The sequence below is a fragment of the Euprymna scolopes genome, chromosome 4, assembly GCF_053919585.1.
Source record: "Euprymna scolopes isolate OS-2025 chromosome 4, ASM5391958v1, whole genome shotgun sequence".
NCBI lineage: Eukaryota > Metazoa > Mollusca > Cephalopoda > Sepiida > Sepiolidae > Euprymna > Euprymna scolopes.
This window is the reverse complement of record NC_136485.1, coordinates 80,113,524-80,124,372: the sequence shown is the minus strand read 5'-3', so window position 1 is coordinate 80,124,372 and position 10,849 is coordinate 80,113,524. Positions and strand designations below refer to the sequence as shown.

Genomic DNA, 10,849 nt, shown 5'->3' with positions numbered 1-10,849 from the left:
GTCGCGTGTCATTTTTCTTGTGTCTGCCATGAATGCCTTCATAAATGTCTGAAGTCGAAAGGCGGCCCTGAGGACAAAGAGATGAAGATTCCCACCAGAATGCCACCAGGGTGAAGAGATCATCTTGAGAAAAGAAAGGAGCCACACCCAGATCCAACATCTCAGGTATGATTTTCTTCTTGTTACTCAGGCCCTAATGACTGGCCCATCTTCATGTCTTCATGAGACCGCTTTAAGACATTTACTATAACACGTCTGTCGGTCACACCCCAGAATCCAGTATCGGCGTGATCGTGGTATAAATGGTGCCTTAAGACGCAGGATTGACCCTGGTTAATTACCAGACGGATCTCGTCGCATCTGTGTCGCAGTATAAATAATGCACTATGACCAGAACATATTGTTTCCCAGCATGGAAATAATTTCGACCCTTAAACCCACGGCACAACCAAAAATAACGACCACTAGACGAATCGAATAAAAAAAAATGGTCCACGGTCTTTAAAAACGGAAAAAACTATTATTTCTGGCAAAATTTAAAAAAAATGGCAGACCAGTACACACGCGCACAAAAAAAAAAAACGCACTCAAAAAGAAAATTCAGAACCTGAACATAAAATTGTCTTGCACCTACAAAAAAAAAAAAACAGTTTACAAAGGATCGATTTAAAAAAAAAAAAAAAAGAGTATTGAAAGTAACCCTTCGGAAAAAAAAGTTAAGAAATGTGTCCTACACAAAAAAAAACAGAGACAAAGAGAAATTGTCTCTAGAATATGCAATATCTTTTTCTCTCTCACACTTTCTCTCTTTGTGTCTCTCTCAGGATATATATCTATATGTGTGTATATCTATGCATCTTGTTATTACATGAAAAGAAAAAAATCCTTCAAACACGAAGCTCGAAAAATAAATTTTAAAAAAACAAAAAAACTGAAAGAATAAAAGTATACCTAACATTTTTTTATCTGATCTTTATTTCAGGTTTATAAAAATATAGGACCTTTTAAAAAATTGCTTTTGACTTTTCAAATGTAAGAACTTTGTAGAGTTTTAATGACTTTTTCAGTTGGATTTGAGAAAATGGAACTTTGTTTCGGCACTGTGTTGCATGAACAGTTATGTTCTTTTTCAGGTTAAGTAACAACGCTGAAACATAAGGGGACTTTTTTTGTGAATTGATAATGTTTCTTTTATTGATGTTTTGTCTGTTTGAAAAGAAAAGAAAAAAATGTTACTGGTAAAAAAAAAATTGGGGTTAGATAATATGAAAGTTTTGTGTTAGAATGTATTTTACAAAATTGTTCAAAATAAGATTGTTTTTCTATTTTCTTATTTTTTTTTAAACTCGTAGAAATGTTTAATGTCTACCTGTCACTTATTTTTTAAAACAATGGCCGCACATGGGAAAGATAAGCGAAGATGACCTCGTCATGGTGTTTGCGAGGGTGTTGAGGAATGGGTGGTAGAACAATGCTATCTGCCTCTCTCTCTCTTCTTCTCTCTATCTTTCTCTCTCTCTCATTCCCTTACCTTTTAGGGTCTATGAGGACGAGAGAGAAAATTGTCGAAGATTTTTTTGTTATTACGTAATGATATCATGAGGGTGGTAAGGTGTGTAATGGCATCGCTCTGTCTCTATCCCCTTCTTTTTCCCCTCATTCTCTTTCTCTACTCTTGCGTTTTAATGATTGTATAGCTAAACCCCCATGGCTGATTGCAGGAGGGCATATAATAACGAATTAACTTGGAGTTTTTTTTAATTTTTCTACCAAGTTTAAAGAACAAAATTATTTATGCTTCGTTAAATTACATTAAATGATGTCTTCAATTGTTTTTTTATTAAAAATAAAAACTGAGACGATTATTCAAACAGCACTTAAAGTACTTTTTTGAAGTCTTCGAGTGTTTGGAAAAGCCAACTGTTACATGATTACGTTAATTTTTTAAGAGTTCTCTGAAATGTTCATAGTTGTTCTTAAAGAAAAAAATACGCTATTTCATTTCGAATATTCTCTGAATTTTTAATAATTTCTAAGGAAATATTGTTTGACTAACGAAAGAAATTTTCCTGAACTCTAGATGATTTTAAGGAAGAATTATTCGAGCAAATTCTTTAATTTAAGGTTTATTTGAAATTGGACCGTATGATAGGGGTCCCTGAAATATTGACTGAGGAGTATATACGTAAAATTGAATTAATTATTAAGAAAAAAAAGATTTCCTCAGTCTAGAAAGATCTCTCTTTAATTGAAACTTTAATTTTTTCGAGCTGTTAACTATACAGTACTGGTCGTTAACTAATGTGACTCCCAGGTGTGGCGGGAGTTTATTAATTTGAAATAATCCTTGTGAGTGAGTTTAGGAAAAGAATTGCTTTTAAATGATAAAATAATTACTTTGGAAAATAAAGTTAATTAACGTGAAATGTTTCTGAATTCGAAATGACCTTGATAATGACCTATAAGAAGAAATGATTTTTAAGAATCAATTAAATAACTTTAAATGTACACTGAATTTTAAAAATAATAATTACGAAATGAAAAATTTGGGATGTTTCTGAATCTCATTGTGAAGGGTGAATTGATTCAAAATGAATTGTCTATGATCTTTTCGGAAGATTAATTTTAATAATGAACCAAATGTTTGGAATAATTTTTGAATTGTATTACGAAAAATGGGTCTATTCGAAGTTTATGACCTTTTGAGAAGATTGGTTTTTATAATAATAAATGAATTACTTTGGAAAGAAGTTAATTAACATAAATTGATTTTAACGATGAACCAAAATACTTGAAATAATTTTTAAATTTTGGAATTAAATTTTAATGATCTTTTGTAAATCAAGTTTTGAAAAAATACATATACTTTTTAAATGTACCCTGAAATTTGGGAAAAAGTTAATTATGAATGTAATAACTGAAATGCGTTTGCATTGTGTAAACAAATTCTAATTGTGACCGAGGTGCTCTGAAATGATTTTTTAAAAATGTTTTCTTTTTAAGAAAAAAAATTGTTAACACCCTATTTCATTGATTTAATGTATACCAGGTTTCTGAATTGTTTATTTTTGGAAATTTTTTTCCCCCTAATTGAGTATTCTAACTCATGAAGGCTGAGTGCCCTTCTTAGTTAATTCTTTATATAATTAATAAATATTCCGTGGTGGATAGTTTTTATTGGTCGCTCGGCGGCAGACTCCTTGCTCTAACAATTGGATTAGAACCTCTGAAGACCAAGGTTTTACTAAATCCATATAGGTCGGCGTGATGAGGTCACGTAACCCCGACTTATCTAAAATACATTATACTGGTTGCTGAAGAGAGCGTAAGTCCAGTAACTGAAGTAATAACTTGGAATACATATAGGTCGGCGTGATGAGGTCACGTAACTCCGACTTGGTTAAAATACATTATACTGGTTGCTGAAGGGAGCGTAAATCCAGTTACGAAAATAATGTTATGCAGACTAAATTAAAAAACGTATAGGTGGGCGTGATAAACTCACGTAGAATCCGGCTTAGTCAAATACGTATAGGTCGGCGTGATAAACTCACGTAGAATCCGGCTTAGTCAAATACGTATAAGTCGGCGTGATAAACTCACGTAGAATCCGGCTTAGTCAAATACGTATAGGTCGGCGTGATAAACTCACGTAGAATCCGGCTTAGTCAAATACGTATAGGTCGGCGTGATAAACTCACGTAGAATCCGGCTTAGTCAAATACGTATAGGTCGGCGTCATAAACTCACGTAGAATCCGGCTTAGTGAAATACGTATAGGTCGGCGTGATAAACTCACGTACAATCCGGCTTAGTGAAATACGTATAGGTCGGCGTGATAAACTCACGTAGAATCCGGCTTAGTGAAATACGTATAGGTCGGCGTGATAAACTCACGTACAATCCGGCTTAGTGAAATACGTATAGGTCGGCGTGATGAACTCACGTAGAATCCAGCTTAGTGAAATACGTATAGGTCGGCGTGATAAACTCACGTACAATCCGGCTTAGTCAAATACGTATAGGTCGGCGTGATAAACTCACGTAAAATCCGGCTTTGTTAAAAAATATTATACTGGTTGCTTAAGAAAGTGTAAATCCAGTAACTGAAATCATGAGGTCATTGCCTCGATGGAGGGCGAGGATGATTACCCTCTCTGGTATTTGAAGCAGTATACCAGTCTACCAGGAGCCTGGTGGAAAAAAATAACTTGCTTCACTGAGTTCCTGAGGAACGTAGAGCATGGGGACATTGATTGCTAACGGCCGGTTGACGCACCATTCACGGAAAATTAGGGACTTCTGAAATTTATGAATACTCATAAATTTCGGATAGCATAGGGAGGGATGTGGCACTATTTCCTTGTGCCACTGTTTCTAACACACTCTGCAGCATGGACGGGTGGTAAATTGTCCATGAGCGTAGAGATACAAAGAAACCCCTTCCCATAATTCCCTTGCTATCTTTCTGTCTCTTTCCTGCACGACCACCATGATGTGAGGACGCATAGTCTGTCTCTCCGTAAATGAGGGGGGCCACCCCCTCCCTCAACACTAGTTAGGGTAGGTTAGTTAGCTTTGAAAAGCCTATTGTAAAAATTAATTGTAAATTGTTTTTTTTTGTGATATATATTGTATCTCTAATGTAAAATAAAATAGTTAGTTATACCTTTGTATGTTACAATTGTGTCGCGTGTCATTTTTCTTGTGTCTGCAATGAATGCCTTCATAAATGTCTGAAGTCGAAAGGCGGCCCTGAGGACAAAGAGATGAAGATTCCCACCAGAATGCCACCAGGGTGAAGAGATCATCTTGAGAAAAGAAAGGAGCCACACCCAGATCCAACATCTCAGGTATGATTTTCTTCTTGTTACTCAGACCCTAATGACTGGCCCATCTTCATGTCTTCATGAGACCGCTTTAAGACATTTACTATAACACGTCTGTCGGTCACACCCCAGTGACCGGCTGATAGTGGTATATGCCTAGGTTGTTTTGATTTGCACCTCTGTTAAGACCATCCCATGCCTGATTATTTCTGATGTAGCATAGGCGTTATGATTCCATAAAAGCCAAGTACGTCCAAGGATGGAAGAATGCTGCCATATCTGGGCAGGAGCTGCTAAAAACAGACTATCCTGCCTTGACAGAGTACAAAATAGACTTCGTGGCTTAGTGGGGGATGCCCTTTTCTCTACCCTGCAACCTCTCTCCCACAGAAGAGACGTTGCGAGCCTATCCTTGTTTTATTGTTATTTCCATGGCAGGTGCTCGTCTGAACTCCAATCTCTGGTCCCCCTCGCCAATATTTCACGAAAAACACCCGTCTAGCTGAATCCACCGTGGAAAATTTCCCCCACTCTTTATCTGTGCCTTAATCAAAACGTGGATTCCATGAACCAAGCATCTTTCTTAGAACTGCACGCCTGTGGAACTCCGTTCCGTCTGCCTGCTTCCCACCTGACTACAACTTGGATGTGTTCAAGTCCAACGTTAACAAATTCGTAATGAACCGCCCTCTTAAGTAAACACTTCATTAAATCTCCACACTAACGTACTGTATTTGCAATAACCCTTATCCCTGAGTGGCTTCCGGGCCTTGATAAGTGGTGACCACCGTGTCAAAAAAATTAGCGCACATGTCAGTAGCATACTGATTGAAAAGGGCTTGAAACCGATGTAAATGATTGGAATAAATATTTCTATTATTATTATTTTTATTATTATTTTTATTATTATTATTATTATTATTATTATTATTATTATTATTATTATAATTATTATTATTATTATTATTATTATTATTATTATTATTATTATTATTATTATTATTATTAAAATCACCAGTATCATTATTTTGGTCATTGTTATCCTTTTTGTTCCGAATCATAAATATGTATGCATAGAAATCCTTACAAGTAACTTTTTTGGAAAATTATATTCCGAAGTAGATGTGTCAAATTGAGGAATTCTAATGTGGTAACCATCTTCTTAACGAACAAACATTAAAGGATATTGAAGCGTATCGTATGATCTGTAAGTTTAATTCATGCCTTGGAGATCAGTATCCCGGTGCCTAATGACAATATCTCTGGAATGGTGTCGGTCACCACTAAGAAGTATTGCGATTTCAGTTAAAGAAGAAGCATTAAACCAACCTGCATGTTCAGTGGGGTGTCGCTTGTCTGCATCGATGACAATGGTAAACTTCTCTGCAGGAGTTTATTCTAGACCATATTTGAAGCTTCGCACATAGCTGTTTTGTGCATGAAGCATACTTTAAAGGTCAAACATCAATTTTAGTCGACTGTTGGACTCGATTAGTCATTGTTGCATGCAAATTCAAACGAATTCCCCCTTTTAGCTTGTTTCGGGTATTCTTACATGAAATAAACTTGAAGAAATTAAGATGCCTCATTTTCAGTTGACTGAAGAGATAATATCAGATGGTAGATCTGCCCCTGTACTTTGAATGTTAGCATAAACTCCCTTCATATTGGTAACTGTATCCGAAAGACATCATCTGAAATGCGCAATTGTAGTGCCTTATTTTTTTCATGAAGGTTCTTGATTCAGGATTTGACCCTGTGAGCAAGCGTAGTAGCGGCTGTGGAGGTTCTTCAAGAAGTGGGACTTTCACTTTCTTATTTGAACAGCATATTGCCACTGGCTCACTTGGCCATATTTTCGCGAGACAATGGAAGCATTTCTTATACATAGAGCCTATTTTTATGTCAGTGTGTTCAGCATAGTTAGAAGAGGGAATATAGTTGAATGTTTTTAAAGACCAGCGTGACTTTGTTATTCTTGAATGCCCGTCCAAATTGACTCCATACTGAATCTGACCCTCCATCCGTCTGTCCCGTTGCTCTACATTTTCAGAAGCGCGTGCAGCGGACATGGCTGAATCATTTCTCTTTAAACATATGTCTCGTTGTTCTTCGGTTTCGGAAGCGCGTGCAGCAGACTGACCTAATACCTTTCTTTTAAGACGATTCTTTCGTTCCTCTTCAGCCGAACTTGAAGCATGTCTTTCCAAATAACTTTCTCTTGGATCTTCATCTATTGAAGCTTGAGAAATAACCTGGATTTTACTGTTTTCATTTTGGTAAATAGGGAGATTGGCGCGCAGTGCAACCTCTAATGCTGCGATTGAGAAAATACTTGTCGAAGGAAAATTTGAATTATCACCAATTGCATCGAAATCTGCAATGAAGGAAGAACCACTTCCAGCGGAATAACCCAAACGACCATTTTCAACAAATATGACCCTAGCATCCCCTGGCTATTCTGCTGTGTCGTAGGGTACAGTAATTGTTGATTGTTGCGCCATACGCCTTCTTTGCATTAGTTGATTCCTCGAAGCACTTATCGATGACCTTCCATTTTGACATAATTGATAGGAATGCTCTCAAAATTAACAGCTGTAATATAAGTGTAATGAAAGTAACGCAAGAAAGACTGACGAAATTATTACAATCAATCCTTTGTTTAAATTGTTTCAACAATGTAAAAAATATTAAATACAAAAGAAATTCAAAATTCAAATTAATATTTCTTAAATCTATTAATAATTTAAGCAATCAGTCAGTAATAGAAAGATGTAAATAGAAAATATCTTAACATAAATATATAAAAAATATGGTCAGTAATGTTTTAGAAACTGGTAATACCTTGCTTAATATACAAAATTGTGTTGAGTCTGTAAATAGAAATAGTAGTAAAAAGAAAGAAAGGAATGGACAAATTTATTTTATTTTGAGGGTTTGGCTAGAATTTATGTCACATCTAAAGTATTCTACCCCTTTTTTTGTTATGACGTTAGAAGTGCTGTTCTGCTTCTACTAAATAATAAAATTGTAAAAAAAATCATCGAATTAACCCTCCACCCACAAGAAAAATATAAATAAATGCCTCACAGAATATTGGCTTACAATAACCTATAACAAATTATTTCTTACTGTAAAAAAATATTTTTTTAAATACTAATCAGATGAAAATTATTTTCTTAAAACGACTTTTCAGTTAATAGGAAAACATGAAAAAAAAGAAGATTTTTTACAGAGCTGTTATTGCTTGAAATTTCACGATAATTCTCTCATTAAAAACGTCATTTTTTTAAATAATGAGGCGTGGTTATGATTTAGGTTTAAAAAAAGCAGATAATATTATCGATATATAAAAATATTAATAAACACCTCACAGAATATTGGCTTACCATAACCTATTACAATTATTTCTTACTGTACAGAAATGTTTTTAAATGTGTTTTTAAAATACCAACCAGATAAAAATAATTTTTTAAGACAGTTTTCAGTTAATAGGAAAACATGAAAATATTTTTTTTAATTTTTAAAAAAATACCAAGCAGAATAAAATGATTTTCGGAAAACTACTTTTCAGTAAATAGGAAAAAAACAAACAAAAAAACCCCGATTTTTTAAAGAAGTTGTTATTGCTTGAAATTTTACGATAATTTTTTCATTAAAAACGTCATTTTTTTAAATAATGAGGCGTGGTTATGATTTAGGCTAAAAAACAGTTAATATTATCGATATATTAAAAATATTAATAAATACCTCACAGAATATTGGCTTAGCATAACCTGTAACAAATTATTTTTTACTGTACAGAAATATTTGTTAAATTTGTTTTTAAAATAAAAACCATATACAAATTATTCTCTTAAAACTGCTTTTCAGTTAATAGGAAAAGATGAAAAACAATGCCTCACAGAATATTGACTTACCATAACATACAACAAATTATTTATTACTGTACATAAATTTTGTTTTAATTTTTAAAAAATACCAAGGAGATAAAAATGATTTTCTGAAAATTACTTTTCAGTAAATAGGACAAAAATGAAAAAAAAAAACCCAGATTTTTAAAAGAAGTTGTTATTGCTTGAAATTTTACGATAATTTGTTCATTAAAAACGTCAGTTAAAAACAATTCACGAATGTAAAAAAATATTGAATACAAGGGAAGTTCAAAATTAAAAATAATATTTCTTACATCTATAAATAATTGAAGCAGCGCTGCCAGTAATAAAAAGATGTAAATAGAAAATATCTGAACATAAATAATAGAAAAATATGGGCAGTAAATGCAAACAAAGAAAACTGGTAATTCCAATACTGTTATCGGTGTTTGTATGCATGTGCGTTTGTGTGCGTGTGTGCGTGTGTGCTTGTTGCCATAGAAATATAGCGATTGCATGCATGCGCGTATGTGTTCGTGCGGGTGTGTTTCTATAGAAACCAGACATAAGATTTGGATTTAAATTAAAAGTTTCGTATATACAATGTCTTTTGTGGGTAGTGTCGTATACTTTTATTTTTGTAACTGTTAACTTAGAAAAAATTAACACCGCCAAGATTAACAAGTAATTATTGTCTTTTATTTGATGCTGAAATGAAGACGATTGTCAGAAAGTATATTAATACTGACTAAAGTTCGATGAATATATAAATAATTCTAGTTTTTGTTTTATCGCATATTATATATATATATATATATATATATATATATATATATATGTGTGTGTGTGTATGTATGTATATTCACATGTATATATATATGGATGTGGGAGATCTTAAGAATATCTTCATTTCTAACTCTTCAAGACGTAATTGAAAATGATTTCTAGTTATTTGTCATTCGTTGAAAAATCTTCATATCCTAGACATTATTAAATAATTTGGAATTACCATAGTATATTGCTTGCGATAATAAATTAATACAATTTCTTATTAAACACAGTGTGTTTTACATGGTGATCACCTCTTATCAAGACCCGGAAGCCACTCGGGGATGTGTTATTTTGTGTACAGTAATCAAGGGGATAATATCGTAGTAATAGTTGGTATTGGAGATTGATAAAGTGTCTTACTTAAGGGGGCGATTAATCAGGAATTTGTTTATGTTGGGCTTGAAGACATCCAAGTTGTAGTTAGATGGGAAACAGGCAAACGGGAGAGAATTCAACAAGCGTGCATTTCTAAAAAAGAAGCTTTTTTCATGGATTCTACGCTTTGATTTGGGAACAGATAAAGAGTGGGGAAAATTGCTATCATTGGTTTTAGCTAGACGAGTGTTTATTTTGAAAGATTGGCGAAGGGGGACCCGAGATTGGAGCTCGGACGAGCCCTTGCCATGGAAATAACGATAAAACACAGACAGGCTTTTACTTGGCTTTTATACAGATAGAGAATTGCATAATTAGTGATATATCTTCTGGAGCGGTGGAAGGACCTCACCATTTTCCCAGCGTCCTTGGCAACAAACCTGATGTACGTGTTCCATTTCAGATCAGGAGTAAAGGTCAAGCCCAGAAGTTTGTCAAAACATGAAGCCTCCCCAAGACGAGAAGCATCTCTTTCAATTGATGCTAGATGGAGATCAGAGCGTTGATGATGTAAAGATATGAGTTTGGTTTTAGATGCATTAAAAGTAAGCAGTCACCTCTTCCCTCACTATACCACGCGCTCAAGATCAGAGGAGAGAGAATTAGAGAGAGCTTTGTCATTTACGGCCTTTGATGTGTTACCATAGATAGTCGTATCACCAGCATAGATGTCAACGAATGGTTTAAGTATGCGTTTTGGGAGATCATTTATGTAGATCAGGAAGAGAGTTGGGCGACTCCAGCATTAATACTGTTGGCCTCTGATTTCTGCCCATCAACCACTACTCTTATGAGCCTATCAGAGAAAAATGATGCAATTAGTGTGAAACCATTTCCAGTTATACCGTAGCTGGAAATCTTGTGAAGTAGGCCCTTATGCCATACCTTATCGAATGCTTTTGATATGTCAAGAGCAATTGCCCTAGAGAGGAAACGTTT

At 34.4% G+C, this 10,849-nt stretch overlaps 1 long non-coding RNA gene across 1 annotated transcript; it reads left to right on the top strand.

Moving 5' to 3' along the window:
• The first annotated feature begins 762 nt into the window (after nt 1-762).
• On the top strand, nt 763-4,638 carry LOC145268483 (uncharacterized). The gene is made up of 2 exons (XR_013864900.1): nt 763-3,486; nt 4,026-4,638. It is a non-coding gene; the product is annotated as an uncharacterized LOC145268483 (long non-coding RNA).
• The last annotated feature ends 6,211 nt before the right edge of the window (nt 4,639-10,849 follow it).